The 26,650-nt window shown below is 41.8% G+C and overlaps 1 protein-coding gene and 1 long non-coding RNA gene across 3 annotated transcripts in view; both read right to left on the bottom strand.

Annotated features, from left to right (window-relative positions):
• The window catches only part of ntm (neurotrimin), a 474,724-nt gene that overhangs the window by 256,111 nt on the left and 191,963 nt on the right, over window positions 1–26,650 (bottom strand). The window lies entirely within an intron of this gene.
• LOC121812020 lies at window positions 149–1,294 on the bottom strand. Its single transcript, XR_006052821.1, has 3 exons — window positions 1,040–1,294; window positions 808–871; window positions 149–409 (listed from the first exon to the last, which is right to left on the bottom strand). It is a non-coding gene; the product is annotated as an uncharacterized LOC121812020 (long non-coding RNA).

The following is a 26,650-nucleotide window of genomic DNA, read 5'->3' as shown; positions in this document are numbered from 1 at the left end:
TATAATCTTACAATGAAACAAAGTCTCAGATGTAATTATTCTGAAAATAAGTTTAGGCCTACCACAAGTTTGTTTTGTACTTACATTACTTATATAATCAAAATAAAATATTTGTTGTTCTGTCACAAGTGCAGTCTCTGATTTAAACAACACATTTGTTTTGCATTCCAACACATGAGCTGGAATGTTGTAATATTTTAAGGATGGCTTGTTTCCAGTCCAGGCATTACTGCCTGAATGACTATCATGGATCGAGGTGATCCAAATGTAGGTGCAGAAGAAAGTCTTTAACTTCCCTTAAGTACAGTGGCAGTGGATGTGGGTTGGAGATGCAATGAGCTTGAACCTGCAGGCGACCATCTTCACTGACCACACCATCTGTGACGGAGGACTCATCTCTCCTGGTGTCCTGCAAGCAAACAATCATATTTTTTGGAACATGAACTTAATTGCTTTCTTAAAACATTTTTTTCTGCATTTGGTATAAAACAGACTCCAATTTAGACAATCTCAGGCTCCCTCCCCACCGGAGAGGTGACATTCAATGTCCCAATTGTCAGTCTGGATAGCCGTGACCACCACCCAACATACAATAATGTCATGAAAGCATCATTTTAAAAAGGGCTATGCAAACATGGCCAATAACTTTCATTCTAATGATGTGCAAAATGATTTGGGCACAAAACAAATTTTGCTGTTAGAAAACTTGCAGACTTCACTATATACAGTGTAGACCCTCTAAACTAAGTTTGGGGGATGTGATCTTTCAAGAAATGCAGACCAAACTGTTGTTGTTTGTTTACTTACACAGCATGTCTTGTAGAATTAACTGGAGTCACCAGCAACAGCATAGTGCAGTCATATCTCAAGTCTAATAACAGAAGACAGGAAAAGATCAGTAAAGAAACAACTTCCCCAAACCAAAGCACAAATAAAACAATAAGTAAAACAGGCTGATCTAAAGTATGATTAAAGTTCAGCCTGATTAATATAAATGTCACTGACAGTTGCTAATATATTGGAAAACCAAAATACTTACCACTGAGTTGATGTCTTTCTGTCCAACAACAGGAGTGCTGGTCCCGAGCCTCAAAGACAGTAAGAAGCAAGCAGAGGGAGAAAAAACAGAACATTTTTCAGAAACTGATTTGATCCTTAATGGCTGTGCAATCATTGTAACATAGAGTTTGCTTATGTTGTTAAATAAAGGCTAGATTTGACATTAATAGATGCCACAGATGTTCAAAAGCTGCCACAAAGCATGAAAAAAATGGACGTCTCCGAAAACGTCGGAGCATTTTTGCAAATATGTGATGTCTTGATAAATCGAGCAGATATTTGAACTTTACACAGCTACATTCTCGCCTGAAAATATCTTAAAAGTTTATTTTGTGACCCAGAAAAAGTAATACGTTTTTTAGCCGCGCTCCTCCGCCATTGCCGCGCTTACAAGTACGCACAGGCTCCGACAACCGTGGCCGACAAATGCGATCCTCCTTTTCCCCAGACTACCCTTTCTGGGTCACAAAATAACCTTTTAAGATATTTTCAGCGAGAATGTAGCTGTGTAATGCTCAAATATCTACTTAATTTATCAAAATATCACATATTTGCAAAAGTGCTTCCACGTTTTCGGAGAGCTCTGTTATCCACCAGCGCGATAGCTGACCGGGAGGTCAAGGCTCGATAGAGTCCGCGAGCACAGCTAACTCCTGGCTAATTGTTTTTTTTTTTTTTTTTTTTTTTTAAATGACATCAGAAACAGCAGTATGCGACATTACGTGATGGCAGAGCTTCAGTTCATCCTTTGTCATTTTTTTTTTTTTTTTTTTTTTTTTTTAATAAATAGGACAGGGGGAATGAATGAGAGAAAGAGGGGGAGAGAAAGAAAGAAAACCAAAGGGGAGAAGAGATGGTGAGAAGGGGGGGGAAGAGAGAGAAAAAAAAGAAAAAAAAAACTCCTGGGTCACCTGTATGGAGAAAAAAAACAAACAAAAAAAACAAACAGAGGAGACAGCAAACAACAAAGAGCAACATAATAGTAGAGAAAACAAAGCACCATCACAATAAACTAGCTAGTCATAGATATCAATAGTTACTAAATAATAAACGATATTGTGCAGCACGCAAGATAGACAGCGCACAGTGTGCTTTGAGGCAGCAGCCAAGAAAGCTTTAGTCCGCGTCTGTGAATACCCATGTGTACACCTGTGTGCATACCTGTGTGGATCAGCATGCTTGCATTCCAAAGGTTTCTCCATGTAATGATCTGCTAGGGAGTGTGGGGGGGCCACAGCCCCGTCCTCCAGGGTGTGAAGCGGGTATGGAGGAGATCAAAACTCCAGACATCCAGAGGCCCCCAGAACACAAGAGACCATGGAAGACCAACAGAGGGGCAGCCGCGCCACTGTTCCAGTAAGAGCTGAGGAGAGTCCCAGATGAGGGCTCGCCCAGCAGCCGCGGAGCAGAAGCCAGGGGGAGTTGCAGTGACGCGCCCGTGAGCTCCGCCGGCCCCCAGCTGTGCCTGAGTGACCGAGCCCCAGGCCGAGAGGCCGGGGGCACCCCACCTCCAAAGGGGGCCCGAGCGAGCCCCAGGCCCCAGGCCCCGACAAGCGGCCGCCAAGGAGTGAGCCGGTGTGTACCCGGACGCCCACCCCCAGACACAAAGAACCACCAACACACCGACACCTGAGGGAGTCCGCCACCGGCAGGGGAAGTGGTGGTGGGTGGAGATAGGCCTCCAAACCTTGGAGGGCCTGAGGTGTCCCCAGAGAGGTGGCGTCTGATACCCAACCTGACATATAGACACAGACATACAGGCACACACAGACACAAACATCCATTCCCACCCTCATGCTCTCATATGCACTCACTCCACACTCAACCAACGTGGAGACAGACATAAAGAGACGCTGTACACACAATCACACTCCCCAAGCGTACTCTACAAACCGGGTCTAGGTACCCTTGCCCCTGGAGGGGGGAATTGCACCCAGACCCAGGTGGTGTTACCCTTTTCCCTGCGGTGGGGAGAGGCAGACCACCCCGACTCCGCAGCAGCAGGGAGGCCCCACACCCCAGACCGCAGTCGGACGGCCAACTCCTCCTACTAGCCCTCCCGCTCCAGCAGGCCGCAGAGAATGGGGGTGGGAGAAGACTCCAAACCTCCCTCCACCCGCTCATTGTAGTGTTGATGCATATGTGTTCTAAGGTGCAATTAAAACCCAGGAGGGCATGGAGCTACCTGCCAAGGAGCAGCAGGTAAGCGCATAGTCCCTCCTGCTAGCCCTCAATGACTAAGTGTATTTAAAATTGAGAGGTGGGCAACGACGTCAGGGGTGAGGTATACACCCTGATGGTAATTTGGACTCCGTGATTGTGCCCACCCCCAAGATCCTATATGTATGTGTAATGAGAGTGTGAATAATGTGAATGTCTAAGTTGTGGGATAAAATTGAGGCAGAGGCAGCCAGAAGGGGACAGAGGGGGGGGTAGCCTCCTCTGCACCCTGGTGACATACCCCTACTCCAAGGCCCTGCATGTGTGGGTGGTTGTGAAGGAGCGGGAAGAGGGAGGCAGCTGGAGATGGGGAGGGAAGGAAGGGAGGGGCAGGTAACCCCTCCCTGGGGCCAGCTCCCCCGCTGACCCCAGTAGGCACTCCCACCCTTCGCGACCCGCCAGGGAAAGGGGGCCCAGGCCCATCAGACCGGGGCCCAGTGCAGTAGCGCCCCCCGGCTCCACAGAGCCCTGGACAGTCCACCCAACCCCACCACAGAGAAAACTGCACCCACCCCACCATCCACTCATCTTCCAGACTACATAAGACGGTAAACGCCCAGGCTGAGATCTTCCTCCACCTCTCCTGTATCTCCCCCTCCTGCAGAGAGTTCCTGAAGAGAAGAAAGCTCCTGCAAGATGTGACCATCCCCCCCACCAGTTGAAGAGCCCCCCAGGCGGCTCGACGCACCGGCGGCACCCTGCTCCAGGGCCGGGCCCCCATGCACCCACCCGCCCACAACCCCGGCAACACACCAACCAGGACCCAAGCCCCCGAGGCCCGGCCCGGGCCCCAGCCCAGAGACGGAGCGCCCCCAGAACCTCACGCCCATCCCGGACCCACCCAGGGGCAGCCAGGTTGCCAGGTCAGTAACCCACGTCCGTCAGCACAGACCCTCCCCTAGCCCCGCTGCACGCAGCCGCGAGGAAACAGTCACCTGAGAGCCAACAGAGCCCCCAACCGGACGTGACCGCTACCCCGGGTTGAGCCTCCCAAGGAAGATGCCTCCGGGGAACCCCCCGACGCCCTAAGCCTGTCCCTACCCCCTCACCAATCACAACAGTGAAGGCGGGACCAAACTATGACCCCCCACCCCCACTAGGTGATGGAGCTGATAAAAGGGGCCCAGAGCAATTGATCTAATGTGGTGGCAGAGGCTGTGTCAAGACTAATGTAATCTAATAGATAATTTCTATATTGGTTAGAATTAAGATTATTTTTATTTTTCCAGTTCATGAGGACTGTTTTCTTGGCTATGCATAGGGCAGTGAAGATCATATGGGCTATATTCTTTTCTGAAGTGACATTATCTAAGCTGCCCAGTAGACACACTAAGGGGGAAGTTGGAATGTTACATTTCAGACACTTTGATAAGTCTTCACATATCTCGCGCCAAAACTTTTGCACTGGTGGACAGAACCAAAGAGCGTGGATGTAATTGTCTGGTGTATTGCCTTGACAGTGTGAGCAGTTGTTGGAAGATGTAAAGCCCATCTTGAACATCCGATGACCTGTATAGTGCACTCTATGTAGTATTTTGTATTGTATTAATTGCAGACTGGGATTTTTAATTAATTTAAAGGTTTTTAAGCAAATCTGAGACCAGAAGTTTTGGTCTAGGTTGACTGATAAATCTGCTTCCCACTTTGCAGTAGGGAGGGATATTGATTCATCTAATTTAGAAAGTGTTCTGTATATTTTAGATAATAATTTGGGGGATTTAAGAGTAAGAAAATGTGCCGCACTTAGTGGTGTTTGTAATTCAACTTGACTGAGGTTAAATTTCTTTTTTACTATGGATTTAATTTGTTGATATTCTAAAAACCTTGTCTTGTTGATCCCATATTGTTCAACTAGTCTGTCAAATGGAATAAATTCTGTTCCCTCTAATATATGTTCTAAGTATTTAATTCCTTTACAACTCCATTCTGGGAAATTAATCATATTATTGTTTTGTAATATGTCAGGGTTATTCCAGATAGGTGTACGTTTGCATGGGATTAATGAAGACTCCGTTATTTTTAGAAACTCCCACCATGCTGTTAGAGAAAAGCTGATGTTGATACTTTTAAAGCATTCATGTCTTTTGATGTTTGAGCTAATAAATGGTAGGTCTGAAATCTCTAGATCCTTGCATAGTGCCTGTTCAACATCTAGCCAGGGCTCAACTAAGAAGGTATGTTTTAACCATTCTGAGATGAACTGAAGCCTGTTGGCTAAGAAGTATTGGTGAAAATTAGGCAGATCTAATCCTCCTCTATCCTTGGTTCTTTGTAGCGTTTTTAAGCTGATACGCGGGGGTTTATCTTTCCAAAGGAATTTGGAAATATATGAATCCAGAGATCTGAACCAATCTTGTGATGGTTTGTTAGGGATCATCAAAAATAAGTAATTTATTTTTGGCAAGATCATCATTTTTATAGTGGCGACCCTTCCCATGAGTGATATGGGTAAAGATTTCCATCTAGTCAGATCGCCTTCTACTTTCTTTAGAAGTGGGATGTGGTTTAATTTAGTTAAGTCTGGCATATTGTTTTCAATCCCCTGCGGTCTTTTGCTACTCAGGTTAAACATGATATATATATAGTTAGTTAGTTAGTTATGGCTATGGATTGAAAATACCCCCCACACCCCACCCCTAACGGCTGCACCTCCCGAAGAATTTTGTCTGGGCTCTTATCTCACTTTTTTATTTCAAACAATCAACAGAAAATTTCACAGACATAGTTTTATGTAAGGTTTTTAAGGCTGTGGTGTTAATTTTTAAGTAACATGAGCCCAGCGGCAGCAGCAACGCTAGGCTAACACTAACTAGCTAGCAAGATTATAAACCTGGTGCTAAACTAAGAGAAGCCACAAAATCAGTTTGAATAAGAGTAAACATTTACTCACCAAGTCACACTGTTAGACTTTTCATCGCCACTTTACGGTAACATACTGGCGTCACTGTTGCCAGCGTCATACCGTGACGCCGTGTTACGGTAGCTTACTGTTCTGCAGGATGATACCGTTTTTGCTGGTGTGGTATAATACTCTTGGACAAATTATGGTAACGCACCGTAGCCTTTTTTACGGTATCTCACTGGCGACAGTGACGCCAGTGAGATACCGTTATGTCGTTATGTCGTAAATTACGTCAACAAAGTAACATCATACTGTGATTAAGAAATTGGTATACTACCGTTTATTCACGGTATGTCACTGTAAGCCCGCTGCAAGGTAATAAACTGCATATAACAGTGATGGCAATATAATTGTTTGTTGTTCAGCAGAACAGTGTCCAGTATGTTGGCTGTTATACTTTGTTGTATTTGAAAATAAAAGTTGGGCTGATTTTAACATAATTAAAAAAAGTGTTGTTAATTATTTTTAATCATATTCAGGTTACCACAAATTGTTTTTTTATTTAGTTGATCTTGAAATGTTTGTCTGTAAGTAAACAATTAGTATTGTACAGTCAGATATATCAAGTTATTCTTAATACTGCAGACTTGCACTGTATAGGTTGTCCTAACAGTCATCTTAAGTAAGCTTTACTTAGTTTTTTTGAGGCAATGAGTTTCCTTAATTTTTTTGAGTTCTAGGAACTAATGAGCTTGTACAGTGGTAGGTTTTGTATTGTTGATTGTCATTTAGGCTTAGAAATATCTACTTATATATGCTTAGAGTTTTATAATTAGATTTAGATTGGTAGAGGTTTGATCCTTGATAGTCTGCAAACTTTGTGTGCATTAGAGAGCACTCTGGGAGCATGGGAGAGGTCGTACCTTGTCTTATTGTTTTATGGTAGGATTAACGTAGCTATATCTGTCTTAGTCTAAGTGCCTTTTGGTTTGATGAACTGTTGGATTTCCAGACCAGCAGGTTTAGGGAAGTTATTTATGGGGTCACACTCTGACCCCACACACACACACACACACAAAGGCAAGGTACTCTTTGTGTGTATGTAGACGTCATATGTTAATGAACCTATGCATATTCATGTACCCTCAATAAAAGAGCAGTGTTACGGGGGAGCAGACGAGAGCAACTGGGGTCAAGCGAAGGAACGGCGTTTGTCCGGTTCTCTCCCGTGCACGAGAAACATGAAGAACTTTGCCTACTTCGTGTCTTGCTTGCTGTGTAATTATATTGTCTTCAACGTTCCAGCGAATAGGTTCAAGCTACAAACCTATCATACAGAGTACTCAAAATAAATAAGTTGTCCTAATTTAGTCATTTTTAGCTAAGCTTTACTCAATTTGTTTGCGGCAAAGAGTTTCCTCAATTTTTTTGAGTTCTGGGAACTAATTAGATTTTACAGTGTGAGGTCTCCAAAGTGCTTTTGTTTGTTTAAAACAATGCAGTGTAAAAATGGAAAAGGTGTAAGTGAGGATGTCATTTACTCATGCTAAGGAATGTTTAGACAATCTTCAGAACCCGAGACATGGTTAACAAACTGGTAGTTACCAGTGTTCGGCAAGTTACTTTGAAAAAGTAATTAATTATAGTTACTAGTTACTTCTTCAAAAAAGTAACTGAGTTAGTAACTGAGTTACAATATTCTAAAAGTAATTAATTACTTTTTACAGTTATGTTTTCATTTTGACATACTGTATTAACACAGTTGATCTAAAATCAGACAAAAAACATAAAATCCGAGTGGAAAAAGTTATATTTTTAACTGTAACAACCACAAACATTTTTTAATTATCTTTCTCTCTTTCTCTCTCTCTCTCTCTCTCGCCATCACTCCTAAAACCTCTTCCTAAACAACCAAATTTCATGTTGCCATATCATTTTTTGATTGGTCGACATGGTACAGTTTTCCACCAACGCGAACGGGCTGCTTGTTGTTTTATTTTTTTTTACATTTTTTGGTCATAAGAAGAGAGTGCTTGCTAGCGCTGTCCTTAGACAATAAACGTGACGAAACTATTGAGGAAAAAACACGCATATATATATTGTTTATCATGACTGGTTTTACGTGGCCTATCAACACAATTTAAAAACTGCTATATATCACCTTGTTGCTTTGCAATCTTGAAGTGGTTCTGTTATTGGCTTACCACGACTACTTTATTCTTCCTCAGTCAAACAGCAGCACTCATGCGATTGTTTTGCCCCATTAGCTCCAGGTGTTGTGCCAAAAAGTGATCATGATTGCCGTCTGCGGGAGCACGTGCAGCTGCTTAAAGCTGTTGTGCCCAGATTACTTACAGCTACTTCCGTGCAACTGATATAAGATGCGGTAAGCTTCAACCGTCTGTTTGTTGAAAAATAGTAACGCGACCGCACCGTATTTTCTTGTTAGTAACGGTAACGGTGTTGCAACGATAGGAATAGTGATTAGTTAGATTACTCGTTACTGAAAAAAGTAATGCCGTTAGTAACGCCATTACTTGTAACGCCGTTATTCCCAATACTGGTAGTTACACTACCAGTCAAAAGTTTGGACACACCTTCTCATTTAACGTTTTTTCCTTATTTTACTACTTTCTACTTTGTAGATACATACTGAAGACAAAAAATGTATGAAATAAGATTAATGAAATTATGTAGCAAAGAAAAAAAGTTAAATAATTCAATAACTAAATATGTCTTTTATTTTAGATTTATGAAAGTAGACACCCATTGCTTTGTTGACAGTGCTGCAAACCCTTGGCCTTCTCTCAATGAGCTTCATGATGTAGTCACTTGAAATGCTTTCACTTCTCAGGTGTGCCTTGTCAGGAGGGGTTTGTGGAATTTCTTGCCTTCTTATTGGGGTTTGGGCCTTCATGGTTAAATAGCTGCTGAGAAACCACTACTAATGGAAAGGAACAAGTAGAGTTTGGGCCAAGAAATACAAAGAATGGACATTAGACCAGTGGAAATCTGTTTTTTGGTCGGATGAGTCGAAATTTCAGATCTTTGGTTCCTCCCGCTGTGTCTTTGTGTGACGCACAATAGGTGAACTGATGGTCTCTGCATGCATGCTTCCCACCGTGAAGCATGGAGGAGAAGGTGTGATAGTATGGGGGTGCTTTGCTGGTGACACTGTTGGGGATTTATTCAAAGATTTATTCAAAGTGTTCTGGTTACTGTGTTAAGTTGAGTTATGCCATGGCAGCAACATAAGTGCTGTTTTAAAGTATATTTGTTTACAAATTGTAAGTTTGCCACGTCAATTATCAACACGTATTGTTTGCTATGTAACAAAGTCACTGGATTACTTTACTGCTGAAGAAATGTTTAAAATCAGAAGATTTTAAGGCTAGTTCTGAGTCCACTGCATTGCTGTCCCATCAATCTGTTGTACAGTATTACATAGCTTTTATGGTTAAAAAAATCATCATAACAATGAGCATGTATTGTTCCTAAGAAAAAATAAAAGTAGTTTCAGTCAGTTTAGTAAGATTAATTTTCCAAAATATGACCAACTATAAAACATCCTTATGTTGCTGCCAGATGGTCACTCAGGGAAACACAACCATGCACATCTGGTTGCAGACCTCAACTCAATGTATTATCAGGCTCCACTGTAAATGTAATAGTTCGACCAGATAATATTACAAATTCTCTGAACAGGCAGTCTGTTGATTGGACAGAAGATGAGGATGTGACAAGCTGTCTTTGGTAAGGAGCTCACTTGTCTGATCTGAACTACTGCTTGATAAAATTATTGAAAATTGATAAAAATTTAAGTCTTGAATCTTGAAAATGGTTTGGCTTGTTGCTATTATTTTGTGTAAATATAAAGGGTCTTATAACTATATCACACACACCATTGTTGTAGCAGCTGCATGCTAGGTCCATCACTCCAGTCTACTACCCTGGACCTGCAGACAACACCACACATCTATCTGCTCAAATATTTTTTGCACAGTTTTCTTTATAAAAAATTAAATTTTTGTTTTATAAGTTTATAAATTCAGAGGGTTTTTTTTTCAAATGTCTGCTGTCTGCAGCCAGTTACTTACTAAGGCAGCAGTAGCTGCTTTAAACCGCAGCAATAAATGCTCCTTAACATGTTAAAATATAGCTGAATAAAAAGGCTTCAACAGCTGTGGCATGGTCAATATCGGCAGTGGAAATATATGTATTCAACATGAGCTTTAAGCCAGGAGCCGTATCCTGACTCAGCATCCTATGAAGGACACTAAGATCAAATATGACAGTCTAAACTATGAAGCAAAGCTCCTGTTGCCTAACAGTTGAGACAGTACAAGAGAGAGATTTTGGATTGCATTGTTTGACAGAGATGGAGGCAAAAATCTTTATATAATTTGTCTTACTGGAGAAAGTTCAGATTTTTCATTGTCTGTGTTGAATCTAGCTTTTGAGATTAGTTTCATTTCATTAACAATAATATAAATATACTAGGGCCTAAAATATATCATATTTATATCCTAAACATTTTTCATATGTAATTCATTAAATATGTCTAATGGTCGAATTGGAGCCTGAGCTGGTACATGAGGCTGGCACTTGGCTAAAAAACATATCTTGGGCTCTGGAACTCTGGAGAGGGGCTAGACTCTACACAACTCTGTGTCATGATCCTGGGTCCTTTTGACCCAGCGTTTTGTGTTTTCTCGTCTTGTGATTTTTGGTTCTGTTCTTCCTCTGTTTAGTGTTTATTCTGTTCTGCCCGTGTGTTCCTGTATCTAGTCCGCGTTTCTTAGTTTGTGTCCTTTCATGTGTAAGTTCCTGTTTTATTGTGAAGGTCTGCGTCTTATGTGAGTGTTTTCAGTTGCCTCCCTAGTCTCGTCACGTTAATCACTCCCAGCTGTGTTCCCCACCTGTGTGTAATCTCCCTGTGTTCTCTGAGTGTATTTAAGTTGTGTCTTCTGTCATAGTAGTTGCTGGTTCGTCTGTGTTGTTGTGTTGTCTCTCCATGTGTATTTCCCCGGATCTCCCTGCATCTTCGTTTCTGGTTTGTGTTGTTAGTTTACCCAGTTTAGGTTTCCGGTTTCATGTTCACCCACCATCGCTGTTTGTACCCACTCCTGTAAATAAATACTCATCTGCACCAGAGCTGCCGCCTTTTGGGTCCTTTCTCCAACTCCACACGGCTTGCCCCGCCAAACCGTGACACTCTGTCATGGATAAGAGGCAGCGAGCATGGGTGGGTATACTTGTATATCCCCAGCTTGGTGTTGGTATTTTGGATTTATCTCTAACAGACATCTGGGTTCATTCCCTGCTCCTCTGCATCTGGGATCCTGTGGGGGTGCTTTAGAAGTATCGGATAAACGGTCCACTGTAATAAGTCATCCAGCCCCTGTACAGCACAAATGACAACTTGATGTGTATTGCCAGCTACAGCCAGCTACTGCAAGCTACTGTCAGACTGGTTCCTGGTGGCAGCTAGACTCCACCAAGGCTGCCCTTTTGTCATTGATTGAGTTCATAACTTTTGTGGACAGATTTTCTAGCCACACCCCGGGGTGGACTGTTTTTGCTTTGGATTGTGTCTCTGCTCTAAAACTATTCAAAATTAAATCAAACTATTGATTTAAGGAGCTCAGGTATTTGGGAGCAGTTCAGATGAGGTGGCTTGGGCATCTGACTAGGAGATTTCTATGCCTTGGTTGTTTTGAGAATACCACTGGAGCTCCTGAGTGGCAATGATTAATGATCATTTCTACCATTTCTGAATAATCTTACCAACAGTTTTCACCTATCTCACCAAGTTTCTTGCTGATAATCTTACAAACCATTCCAGCATTGTACAGGTCTATAATCTTATCCCCAGTGTCCTTTGACAGCTCTTTAGTGTAAGTATAAAAAATTGATTCTGTGGAGAGATGTGCTTATACGCATAACAAGATGAGATCAGGAGTATCCATGACTGCCTGACTGGCTCAAACTGTGAGTAATGCTAGTATGCTTAAACATCAAAACAATCAAAGAAGAAGACGGAGAATGACCAGTTTTCACAACAGCCTTTGAGAGTGTTTCTATTGTTGGTTTCTATTCACTACTGCTTCTTCACTCTACAATCTGAGAGGATTAATGCAAAGGTTGCAGTGGGCTCAGCATAGATTCAGCAAATAGCAAGCCATTGAAAGGGAAGAACATAGAAGGTCATATGGGCAAAAAAGGCATTTTGACGGTCAGTTTTGTACAAGAAAATGAGCAAGCTCAAAGGGTATATTTGTTCAGTGACAGTAGAGTAGTAGTAGTAGTAGTAGTAGTATTTATTTATTGTCATTGTCAAGAACAATGAAATTGCGTTTGGGGCTTCCATACAACCCAAAAAAAAGAAGAAAATAATAAATACCCCTTAAAACCCAAGTGTACATATTTAACCCAGTGTGACTCCAATGCAATAAGACAATCCTTAGCAATAATGTTCGTAGAAATTCAGACAAAGACCTGAGAAACATGACAAAATACAACAATGCAACCCATTCAATATTATTGTACTGTGAGATATGATATCAGATATGATAGTTATCTATTTAAGAAAGAGGGGGGGGGGCAGGAGGGGGAAGAGAATAAAGATATGATGCACCAATGCAGACCAGTTCATTGCTATTAAGAAGTTGGATATGGTTATTGTCCGTGAGAGGGGGGCAGAGAGTTCAGGAGCCTCACAGCCTGTGGATACAGGCTGTTGGCCAGTCTGGATGTTCTGGCCTGTATAGACCTGTACCTTCTCCCTGAGGGCAGCAGATGGAAAAGGTGGCGCGCAGGGTGATGTTGGTCCCGCAGGATACTGTGCACCCTCCTCAGACAGCGAGTGGGGAAGATATTACTGATCTCTGGCAGACTTGTTCCAATAATTCTGCCAGCTTCTTTCACCACCCGCTGGAGTGCTTGCTGATCGGCCTTGGTGCAGCTGGGGAACCATACTAGAAATCCATACGTCAGAACGCTGCTGATGGCACAGTTGTAGAAGTTCAACATCAGAGATCTGGGAATGTGTGCGCTCCGCAGTCTCCTCAGGTAGTAGAGGCGCTGTTGGGCCTTCCGTGCAACTGAGGTGATATGGTTGCCCCAGGACAGGTCCTCGGTCACAGTTACCCCCAAGAATTTAAAACTGCTCACCCTCTCCACCGCCTCACTGCCAATGAAGAGAGGCAGATGGTTGTTATGACCCCTCTTCCGGAAATCTACAATGATCTCCTTGGTCTTTTTGGTGTTTAAGACCAAGTTATTGTCGTGGCACCATGACTCTAGTTGTTGCACCTCTGTCCTATAGTTTGTCTCATCATTGTTGGATATCAGTCAAGAAGGCACTGCCAAGCAAGAGGAATTTTCAATTTTCAATGTTCTCCCCTAAAGGATGCATCTAGTGTACCCTGATAAGTCCAGAAAGATTATTAGAGTGCAAAGGAGGAATAGCCACATTTCATTATTGGAACAGGTCTAGATGTAAGGACTGCCGTAGCTTAAGCGCAGATATTATTGTTATGTCCACTCTTCTGCCTTAAAAGCAGAAGAGTATAGACATAAGGGCTTAATTTGTGCTGGATCCAACGAGAAGAGAATCAAAGGATCTTGCATCAGGGTGCTTTACTTCTAATGATCATATTCATTAAAATCCTCTGCTTGCATAAATGAGGCCTGGTTGCACTCTGTGTTATTGTCATCAAAATCTGCTTATTTAAACAGACAGCCCCTTGTCTCTTACACAGCCAACCCAAGTGCATTTAGCATTGTCCTCCATATGTAGGTTCTAAAACCTACATATCAGCAAAGAGATTATGTTTGTCTGATTTCTTTATGTTAAAGTGATCTCACTTTAACATAAAGTGTTTTGCTGTTTTGCTGTTCGCACTCTGGTGTCTGTCCCAAGAGAATATTTTACTACAGTTTGCTTTCATTTAAAAGTACATTTTGCACACAAATTATGTATGTTTAACAGTAAGAACCTAAAAGGTAAGGTTACTGGAAGTTAAAGTAATGCTCGTGTTACTGTGTTTACATAGATATATATGTATATGGTAGGTCAAACATAGTGAACATAATTCAACTCTATTTTATTCATATAGCACCAAATCACAACACCAGTCATCTGAAGGCGCTTAATATTGTAATGTAAAAAATATGGGGGTGAGAGGAGCAAGGGAGGAGGAAGACATGCTGTGGAAGAGAGCCTGGCGTTATTAATCCCTAACTATATGAGTTATCAAAAACTCCCCAATCCAAACTGGGAGCTAGTTCCACAGAGAAGGGGCCTGAAAACTGAAGGCTCTTTCTCCCATTCTACTTTTAAATAGACTAGGAATCTCAAATGAGCTTTCAGTTTAACAGCAAAATCCACTATTGGGGTCATATGGTACTATGAGGTCTGAGCCTGATTATTCATGATGGTGAAAGGGATAAGAAAGATTTGGTTGTGCATTTGACAGGGAGTAAATGAAGAATAGCCAATAAAAGACAAATATGCTCTCTCTTTCTAGTCCCTGTCAGTACTCTTGCTGCAGCATTTTGGATCATCTAAAAGCTTTTCAGGGATTTTTAGGGCATCCTGATATTAATGAATTGCAGTAGTATAGCATAGAAGTAATAAATACATGAACTAGTTTTCCAGCGTCACTCTGAGACAGGATGTTTCTAATTTTAGAGATTCTGTGCAAATGGAAGAAAGCAGTTCTACATGTTTGTTTAATATGTGCATTGATTGACATATCCTGGTCAGAAATGACTACAAAATTCCTCACAAAATTCCTTACTGGAGGCCAAAGTAATGCCATCCAGAGTAAGCATCTGATTTGGTACCATATTTCTAAGATTTTTTAGGGTGATAAGCACCAGGCTCATAGAGCTTCAAGCCAAATACAGTTGATAGGACCCAAGTTGCAAGCTGTGCAAAGGTGCCCTAGAGACTGTCCAGTAGATATTTGAATTTGAATGTGTTTATTGTCATTTGCGTGAAACTGAATTACAGTGTTGCTCCTTTAAGAAATGCAAACAACCATTTAGAGTCCCGATCAAAATTTTAAGACCACTTAACCTTGTTAAAATCCAACCATGTAAAATATGATTTTTTGCCATTTTTCAACTGGTCTTAAACTTTCGATCGGGAATACACCAAATTGGCAGTGGGGAGACAGAGTTCAGTTCAGTGATAGCAGGTATTCAAATACATAAATACATTCCTCCACAGATGCTAATGACTTCTACAAAAAGAAGAAACAGTTTATTAAAAACAATTGCAATGAAATCCATCACTCTTTTATCAGCGACACGTTCATTTACTGACAAACTACAGGTAAGTAAAAATAACTGGGTTATATGGCTTATGATTTCAACCCTCAAACCCAGCCCACATTCACTCGCACATTCACACCTAGTGACAATTTAGATTAATCAATTAACCTTTCCCCACAAGTTGCATGTCTTTGGACGGTGGGAGGAAGCCGGAGTACCCGGAGAAAACCCACGCAAACACGGGGAGAACATGCAAACTCCACACAGAAAGACCCCGGCCTGATGGAGGATTTGAACTCAGGACCTTCTTGCTGTGCGGCAACAGTGCTAACCACCGTGCCACCGTGCTGCCCCCATTGTTTATATTTAATTCTTAATTTAATTCTTAGCTCAGATTTTGAAGGGACTTGAAATGTGTGTGCTTGTGCCATTTAAACAAATTAACTTAAATCAATAGTGTCATCTCTATTCTTTGTGTTGGCAGAGGGCAGTAATATAAGGAATGACTGAAGTGACAGCTACCAGCAATAACTCTGTTTCAGTTCTTTTGGCTCAACCTTAAATGGTAATATCTGTACTGATGTATTTACAGACAGCATTTTATTAATTACCTTTAAATTCATTAATTTAAAGGCTGTAGGTTGGAGTCATTGCTCTAACATGGTGTCCAAATGTAACAGGGCTCAGTGGTGGTTCTTAAATTTGGAGCTGCTTGAACTTTATTTGTGAAGCTCATATTAGCATACTAAAAATGGTAACTATCTAGTACTGCTGGGACATAATATTTTCATAGATGATCATGAAAGAGTGGGGATCTACATGCAGTGATGTGGTCAGGTGGTCAGGCTGTCCACAGGCACACACGCTTAGATTTCACTGCAGCATCCCTTCATATTCTTAATATAGCCATGTGGGGGAAAGTCTAAATGCCAAGGTTGAATGTGTACAACACACATACTTCTTAGTATTGCAAAACTATTGCCACAGCAGTGTAGAAAATCCAGACCGACACTCTGTGTCTCTCTAACCAATCAGAGAACTTGTTACATTTGACACTATGGCTATATTGGGCAAATCTGGCCCAGCTACTCCGGTATAAAGTGACTGTCAAGGAGGGAGAGAAGCATACTTTTTGGATAAAATGGGAGCACAATTTTCTAAACACTTTATTACTACACTTGAAGGCGACTGACAAGTGAGCTTGTAGAGTGAGTGAGAATAAAAGTAGACAAGATGGCTCTGCGACAAGGATTTGATAGGAAATTAGATATAAGCAAATGTGAGCAATTGGTAAAAAAACTGACAATAAATAGGATTTTTTATTTATTTATTTTTTTAAAACAGTCACAAAAAGAAGATATATCTGAGAAGAAGCGGTAGCATACTTGAGTGACACTCAAGAAGCAGGCAAGAAAAAAGGACAAGGAGCTCTGAATTCCACTCTCTAAGAGTAGACCAGGACATTGGGTCGGAAAATGTAGATCAAAACCAAGGCAGGATAGAGAGGACAGGGAAAGAGAGTGAGGTAGAGATTGACTAGGCAGGCAAACTGTAGGGATGGAAGGGCCCCAGGATCAAGTACAGAATCAAATTGGGGAAATAGTTAATATTAATTCAGCTGTTTTCAAGTTAAGTCACAATGAAAAATCAGAGCTCACTTGAAGTTCTGCTATATTAAAATAATAAAAAAATAATAATATTAGTACATGAAATATTAGATTCGAATCTACGCTTCACCAAGTTGGTGAAAGGGAACTCAAGGTGTGCTTTATTGGAAATTCAGAGGGAATACAGCAATAACATTTGATAGTAGACTGTTGATGTGATCGGAGTCCCCATTGAGTCCCTGATGAATTTAAAGCCAGAAATCAGACTGCCGCAGGCTTTGAGGCCATCTTGTTTTGGTGGGTAACAATAAACAAATCTAGATTGGATTAACTATCTTTATTACAATCAATAGAGATTTGTGAATTATCCAAGGGATGCAATTAAAGCATTGCTAATCAACTGGGGCCAAATGTGCATTTAGCAGTAAGGAGCGTGCAAGATGTTCACTGCATTCATTCCAAATAATAAAGCCCTATTGAGGGCATTACGAAGGCATTAGAATGTATAACTTTGCTCCCTGAAGAATAAGATGAAAATTCTGGAATTGAAGATCCATTCGGAGATTGGATGCAGAAATGGTTTGTGAAATTGGATGCACTGATCTCTCCTAGCAACCATAGGTGTTACAATAGCAATCCTTGCCTTGTGTGGATGCTGCTGTATTGCTTGCATGAAAGGACTGCTGCAATGCTGGATTGACTCTTCCACTACAAATATAATGTACTAATTGGTAATAGTCGACGAAGGCGGTGACAACATCAAAGTCATACCCTGCAGAAGCTGGAGTGAATTGTTAATGATGTGTATTATTAAAATCTGACTGAAGAGTAATGAACTGAAGCAGTACACAGCTGAAATGCAGAGAAACCACCTTCTGGCAAAAAGTGTTCTTAATTTACTTTATCAACAATGTATTGCTAAGGAGTTTTTCTTTGGATTGAGCAACATTTAAACAGAAGGAAAATTGGAATGGAATATTTTGGTAAACCATTGCTCAAATTATGTCTGCATGAGAGCAGTTAATTCTTGATGTAGTTGCAAGGCGACTTGTGAAACAGGAAAATGGCTGTTGAAAAGGAAACAAATTGAAGTGACAATTTGGGCTCGATGGTTCTGCAGCAGGACAATGATTCTAAAGACACCAGCAAGTCCACCTCTGAATGGCTTTAGAAAAACAAAATGAAGACTTTGGAGTGGACTACATAAAGTTTTGAACTGAATCTGATGGCAAACACTTGATGGCAGTTGTACCCCTACATTTAGATTTTATGTTTACTTGTGTTATCTTTGTCAAATATTTAAATCTGTTTGATGATCTGAAACATTTGAGTGTGAAAAATACAAAAAATAAGAAATCAGGAAGGGGGCAAATGCTTTTTCACACCACTGTAGTTTGATATCATCCATGTAGACGAGATGGCTAATGATAGCTTCATTCGATAGTCAGTATCTGTAGCCAGTCTTGCAGAACAGCAGTGGGGGCAAGGAAATATCACACTTGATGGTGACTTGTGCAGCTGACTTGAAGTTGACCCCTAGTGACATTCCAGGATTCATGTGTGAGACATTAAGTCACAGCCTGTCTTGTAGTCAATCCAGGCAGTGCACAGGTTGTTCAGTCTGGTCTCGCAGTGTCAAGGAACTGCCTACCAGGAGCTGGTGTTTTGCCCCTGTTGTGTTTCTGCCAGCTCATTTCTGGGCCCCGCATGTGTACCAAGCCACGTGCCTGTTCATCTTAAACCACTGTGATGCCTGAGAGGAGCTTCCATGTGGTACTGAACCAGATTATTAGCCATTAGTTGGATGAGACCAGTTCCTACTGGGGATCCTATGGGATCAGCACTGTCAAGCCTTTATTTAGCTATTCCAGGTGTATCTCATCCACTAGCAGCTTGTTCATTTGTGCTGCCAGATGCTCATAGAGTGCAATTAGCTTCTTTAACCAGAAAGTGTGAATCATGTCTGGGCCTGGTGCTGTCCAACTCTTCATGCTTGAGACTGTGTCTTGCATGTCTGCCACTGTGATGTTTACTGGAGCTTGTTCAAGAAAGCTTGCTGTGGACTGTACAGCTGGATTATTCTCCTGGCTTCTATCTAAGGCCTCAGGTACAGACAGTTTGGTCAACTTCTTAGGCATCCTTTTCTTCGTTATACTTTTCTGCAGCTATAATAGCTGGAGAAAGATAGATACCTAGCCCTCTACCCCTAATGGTTACACTTATGTATTATTTAAAGTTCAAATGTACCCTCTGGGGCTGTTACTTATTGTGGGTATACAGTGGGGCAAAAAAGTATTTAGTCAGCCACCGATTGTGCAAGTTCCCCCACCTAAAATGATGACAGAGGTCAGTAATTTGCACCAGAGGTACACTTCAACTGTGAGAGACAGAATGTGAAAAAAAAATCCATGAATCCACATGGTAGGATTTGTAAAGAATTTATTCGTAAATCAGGGTGGAAAATAAGTATTTGGTCAATAACAAAAATACAACTCAATACTTTGTAACATAACCTTTGTTGGCAATAACAGAGGTCAAACGTTTACTATAGGTCTTTACCAGGTTTGCACACACAGTAGCTGGTATTTTGGCCCATTCCTCCATGCAGATCTTCTCGAGAGCAGTGATGTTTTGGGGCTGTCGCCGAGCAACACGGACTTTCAATTTTCTATGGGGTTGAGGTCTGGAGACTGGCTAGGCCACTCCAGGACTTTCAAATGCTTCTTACGGAGCCACTCCTTTGTTGCCCGGGCGGTGTGTTTTGGATCATTGTCATGTTGGAAGACCCAGCCTCGTTTCATCTTCAAAGTTCTCACTGATGGAAGGAGGTTTTGGCTCAAAATCTCACGATACATGGCCCCATTCATTCTGTCCTTAACACGGATCAGTCGTCCTGTCCCCTTGGCAGAAAAACAGCCCCATAGCATGATGTTTCCACCCCCATGCTTCACAGTAGGTATGGTGTTCTTGGGATGCAACTCAGTATTCTTCTTCCTCCAAACACGACGAGTTGAGTTTATACCAAAAAGTTCTACTTTGGTTTCATCTGACCACATGACATTCTCCCAATCCTCTGCTGTATCATCCATGTGCTCTCTGGCAAACTTCAGACGGGCCTGGACATGCACTGGCTTCAGCAGCGGAACACGTCTGGCACTGCGGGATTTGATTCCCTGCCGTTGTAGTGTGTTACTGATGGTGACCTTTGTTACTTTGGTCCCAGCTCTCTGCAGGTCATTCACCAGGTCCCCCCGTGTGGTTCTGGGATCTTTGCTCACTGTTCTTGTCATGTTTCGGCTGTGTACAGGCAGGAGAAGGACCCAAACGCAAAACTCACGACAATGAAATTAAACTCAAAAAGCTGCTTTATTGCAGAATGGCATGGAAAACTAAACTGGAACATGGATGACTAACACACAGGGAAACACAGCCATGAGGGAGACTACGACACTGACAAAGAGAAACACAGGGCTTAAATACACAGAGGGATAACGAGGGAATGAGACACAGAAGGAGGGCACAGCTGGGAGAAATCAGGACTGGACGAGACAGAGACGCAAAACTAGAAACACTCACATGAGGCATGGACCTTCAAAGTAAAACAGGAAGTATCACACAGAGACGCGAACTAGACAGTGGAGACAGCAACTAAGAAACAGAGACAAACCATAAGGCAGAGGTCTAAGAACCAAAATACACAGAGGGAAATACTCAGCTTTGAACACAAGAGACTAGACTAGAGGGAGTAACAAAAGACCAACCATGAGAACATAATGCACAATGCAGGGTGACAGAAAACAAGAAACTCAAACATGCAAAGACACACAATAAACAGAACAGAGGGGGCACAGAGAGACATGAAGGGCAGGGGAGACTTAACATGGGTTGGAAACACAAGGGGGAACTAATAAGCAAATGAACATAGGAGGCCTAATGAGCTTAACAAACTATACACATTAAGATTAACTAAAACTCAAAACACTGGGTCCTAAGACCCAGGATCGTGACAGTTCTCATGATCATTTTGACCCCACGGGATGAGATCTTGCGTGGAGCCCCAGATCGGGGAGATTATCAGTGGTCTTGTATGTCTTCCATTTTCTGATGATTGCTCCCACAGTTGATTTTTTCACACCAAGCTGCTTGCCTATTGTAGATTCACTCTTCCCAGTCTGGTGCAGGTCTACAATACTTTTCCTGGTGTCCTTCGAAAGCTCTTTGGTCTTGGCCATGGCGGAGTTTGGAGTCTGACTGTTTGAGGCTGTGGACAGGTGTCTTTTATACAGATGATGAGTTCAAACAGGTGCCATTCATACAGGTAACGAGTGGGGGACAGAAAAGCTTCTTACAGAAGACGTTACAGGTCTGTGAGAGCCAGAGATTTTCCTTGTTTGAGGTGACCAAATACTTATTTTCCACCCTAATTTACGAATAAATTCTTTACAAATCCTACCATGTGGATTCATGGATTTTTTTTTCACATTCTGTCTCTCACAGTTGAAGTGTACCTCTGGTGCAAATTACTGACCTCTGTCATCATTTTAAGTGGGGGAACTTGCACAATCGGTGGCTGACTAAATACTTTTTTGCCCCACTGTATTTGGTCATCTCTTTTCTTTCTCTTGCTGTCACCACATACTATTGGTAATCAAATTATCAATCACCATTCATCATTCATTTGCCCTAATCCAGTTTTAGGATGATGCTGAAATATTGGAAGCAAGTCTGGAACCAGGCATGAACACATTCTTCATTCTTTCTTTTTATTGTTCCAAGTACAATATATTATACAGTATAATATTTTAGCATTATATTTGCCTAACACTACTGCCAAGATCCAGTACACATAATTCCTAAAGGTGAGCTCCCCAAACTTTGAGAATGGTTCATTTGTGCAGGATTAAAATGTTACCTTTCACTGCAACACCAAATAGTGTAACTCTCACATCTGCAGTTTATAATAACATGAATGATCACAGAGTCTGGAGTTATTTCTACAAAAACATTCTGCTTGCAACTCTCTTTGAAATTATTTCTTCTTATGAAGAAAACGCTCTGCCTGTTCTGTGAAACTCAAAAACTGCAATGTATCAAAAATATTTTCAAATAAGTGTGCAATGCATAAAAAGACACTGAAGGGTGAGAGTCAATGAGCTCAGTATGCAAATGTGACAGATGATTATATGCAGAACAACTGGCATACTTCCTCATCTGCTCTGCTGCTCTATGGCCTCTGTGAGATACACCCACTCACTTTCTCTTCAGCATTGACCTTGAGAAATCTTAAGCTTAGACAAGAGAATGTGTGTGTAGGTGTGTGAGAGAGTGAGGGAGTGAGAGAGACATTGTCTGGTAATTAATTCTGTTGGATATTATGCTTATATGTACTGTTTAAGTAAAGAATAGTGCCCAGCAGAATCTGCTTCCTTGTTTTCTGTGATTGAAAAGGAGGCTCATCTGGCACCTGTTACCCACTACACTGTTCTGATATTGTCATGGTGGCAGCTTTGCAAGTTGTTTAAAGGGCCATCTGTATATGATCTGAAAATTTCTGCTTTATGCTTGTGTGGGCATTTCATTAGCACTCTGCAGCATTTCACCTGCAAGTGTGAAGCCCATTAACACTGTTATTAGAAGAGCTCAGTTCATGTTATGTTCAGGCCAGAGGTGTCCTCTTGGAGGGAAAGAATCAAAGCAGAGCATCTGCTGGAGCATCCTGATGAGAATAAACTCTCCTGCAATCTTCACTGGATAAACACTTGGAGCCAAAATGAAGGAAAAATACAGCAGTCATAACTTCCAACAAAGACAGTTCCTTTACTTTCAAAACAAACCTGTACACAACAAAGGCTTAAAACCGAATACTACACAGAAAACCTTGACTCCTCTGAGCTTTGGATCGAAATCACTACGGTTTTATAGAAATATTCAGCTTTAATTTACGTGATTTAAAGAACAGAAATATCCTAGTCCAGAAAAAGTAAACTCAAATGACAGAGTTAAATTAATAAAGAAACTTAGAGAATGAGTATGATAGAACAAACACTGCGAATAATACTAATAATAGCAGTTAAATGCTACTAATGTGTCTTCCCAACATGTTTGTCTGTTTGCCTTTTCTACAGTAGCTATCATCAAAGACACTAAGATTTAAATTACAGCAGAATTAAAATGTTAAGTGACTTCTTTCAGAGTACTGAAATGAATACCTGCACTGACAAATCATTCATGATATCAATCTTAAAAGGCTTTGTCACATGCTCATTACTCATATCTTACGTCCCCTCAAAATTGGTATGGCCCGGATGTGGCCTACACAATGTGCTTACACATGGCCCACATACTGCAAAGAATGATGGCCCTTTGGTGGCCCAGATCTGGTTTGCCAGAGTTGGCCCACAAATTGGGCCAGCACAAGGCCAGTTGCAGACACACTGGTGGTCCTGTGCTGGCCCATGTGTGGATTACCTTTAGCAAACCTAATCTGGTGTGTACAGCGTCTCTTTATGTCTGTCTCCACGTTGGTTGAGTGTGGAGTAAGTGCATATGAGAGCATGAGGGTGGGAATGGATGTTTGTATCTGTGTGTGCCTGTATGTCTGTGTCTATATGTCAGGTTGGGTATCAGGCGCCACCTCTCTGGGGACATCTCAGGCCCTCCAAGGTTTGGAGGCCTATCTCCCCCCACCACCACTTCCCCTGCCAGTGGCGGACTCCCTCAGACATCGGTGCGTTGGTGGTTCTTTGTGTCTGGGGATGGGCGTCCAGGTACACACCGGCTCACTCCTTGGCGGCCGCTTATCGGGGCCTGGAGCCTGGGGCTCGCTCGGGCCACTTCGGAGGTGGGGTGCCCCCGGCCTCTCGGCCTGGGGCTCGGTCACTCAGGCACAGCTGGCTGCCGGCGGAGCTCACGGGCGCGTCACTGCAACTCCCCCTGGCTTCTGCTCCGCGGCTGCTGAGTGAGCCCTCATCTGGGACTCTCCTCAGCTCTTTCTGGGACAGTGGCGCGGCTGCCCCTCTGTTGGTCTTCCTTGGTCTCTTGTGTTCTGGGGGCCTCTGGATGTCTGGAGTTTTGATCTCCTCCATACCTGCTTCATGCCCTGGAGGACGGGGCTGTGGCCCCCCCACACCCTCTAGCAGATCATTACATGAAGGAACCTTTTAAAAAAACAAGCGCGTCCATGCTCACAGGTGTACACACGGGTGATCACACCCACAAACTACACCCTTTTTGGCTCCTACCTCAAAGCACACTGTGTTCTGTTGATCTTATGTGCTGCACAATAATGTTTAATATTTAGTATTTACTGTCATATTCCCATATATCATTGTGATGTTGTTTATTCTATTACTCTTGTTCTCTTCTGCTTGTTTTCTTTTTTCTTTCTCAACAGGTGATCCAGGTGATCGATATTGCATTTTTTTTTTTCTTTTGTTTTTTGTCCCTTCTCCCCCGTCCCTCTTCTCAGCTGTTTCTCTTTCCCTCTTTCTTTCTCCCCTTCTTTCCCCCAGTCAAGTCTGTCCCGTATTCAGCAAGTGAAAATAAAATAAACAATAAAAGGTGAATCAAATGGACCATTATGGCAAGGCTGGGATGGTCAATTTGGTAAAGTAAATCCGTTGGGCATCTTTCTTTGCCTTTAGACAATAATTCTGATGGCAAAAGAGCCAAACGGGACAGGCAAAAAAAAAAAAAAAAAGCAAACCTAATCTGGGCCACCAAAGGGGCGTCATTCTTTGTGGTATGTGGGTCATGTGTAAATTGTTTGCAGCCACGGGCCAGTTGCAGACACACAGGTGGTCCTGTGCTGGCCCAGAACAGTTTCAGCTCTGGCCCCAGATGTCAACCTAATGTGTACCTTAATCAAGTAATAACAACATGTGCCAGAACATAATAGTGCAAAGTAACTGTTCAGACAGTGAATGGACTGATTCTCATATAGCACTTTTCTACTGTCCCAGATTAATTAAAGTGCTCTATACAACATGCCACATTGTCCCAATCACACACTTTCTCTAACCGGAGTGCTTCCTAACTACATTCATACACATTCACATTCTTGACATGCAGACTGGACGAGTCAGGAATCGAACCACTAACCTTCCAACCTGTCAAGAAGCCGCTCTACCTCCTGAGCCACAGCCACCGGCTGACAAAAATGAGTAAACCGTTGCTAGGTTTTAGATAAAATGTACACTCACAAACCTGTCAAACCTGCATTTGAAACGTTGGCTACCATAGCAGTATAGTGTTGCACCATGGCATTTGGGTCTTCTAACTAAAATAGGAACATAAATAGCGCCGTCATTGCCAGACCTGGCCCACATCTCGTTGACATACACCCTGCCCTGACATTGGTCAGTCAGAAGAGCCAGCTTGATGCCAGATCCGGGCCAGACCTGCTTTCTATGGGCCTGGGCCACATAAACCAAACTACAATTGGGCCAGATGTGGCATGCCATCACATAGACAGTGCCATCTATGCCAGGCCTGCCCCATATCTGGATGACATATGTCTTATCATGCCAGAAGTCAACCAGCAGTGCCGGCTTGATACCAGATCCGGGCCAGACCTGCTTGCGATGTGGGATGTTGATGTTTAATCAGCTGCAGAGTAAGATTGTTTTCACATCTGAAAGAAAAACTTGCTGAACTAAATTATAATATGCACATATCAATTAAAGGTGCTTAACCAAATTTCAACAACTTTAATTAAGCTATCGGTGCACACCTTTGCTAGAATTTCAGTAACAAAATGCATACAAAAGTGTACATGAAAGCAAAAAAAAGTTAATAACAGAAGATGCATTAGACCTAGTTGATGTGGATGGTGACCCTTAATTACATCACAAGCTTCTTAGCTGATGTTACAACTATTAAATTTGTCTGGAAGATTATATGAGTATTATACAATAGATCAATTAACAGCCAATGTAAGTGAAGTTTAGTAACAGAAAACTGTGACAGCTGTGGTGGTCTCATCAAAAAAATAAGGTTTACTTTTATAATGCCTTTTCTAATAATCAGTATGTTTAGAAACATTTCACATGTCCACACTGTGCTAAAGGCTTTGGTCTCAAACCACGCAAGATGAAAATTATGTTTCCAGGACCAATATCATAAAACAGCAGCCTGAAATCAATGCAATAAAACAGCAATGTCAACACAAAACTAAGTGAAGGGCACACCTGCTGAGGTTCACTTTTATATATATCACTGTACATTTTTATTTACACATACAAATTTTGGTTGCTTACACATATATAGGACTACTTTATGTCTATATTCCTCTAAGAGCTGTGTAACACCCAAATTTCTCATTCGCGGGATAATAAAGGTTTATTCTATTCTTTTATGCATCTCTCTATTGCAGCTTCACATTATTTTATATTTTACTTTTACTTTTACTTTTACTTTATCTGATAGTTTATATTATGTTGTTTTGTATATAGAACAGCCAAACAAGCACCCAGCTGTGTATATAAATAGCAGTAAAATTGTTAATTAATAACAAGTGACTCAATTAGTGCTGTCAAAATTAACACGTTAACGCAAAATAATCCGCCATCATGGTCAACGCAATAAAAAATTTTAACGCAATTAACACATCCAGAGTGCAGAATGACTCAAAATCCCTGAA

This window comes from Haplochromis burtoni, unplaced genomic scaffold (genome assembly GCF_018398535.1).
Source record: "Haplochromis burtoni strain Fernald_Lab_line unplaced genomic scaffold, NCSU_Asbu1 Contig_405, whole genome shotgun sequence".
NCBI lineage: Eukaryota > Metazoa > Chordata > Actinopteri > Cichliformes > Cichlidae > Haplochromis > Haplochromis burtoni.
This window is presented reverse-complemented; position numbering and strand designations above follow the sequence as displayed.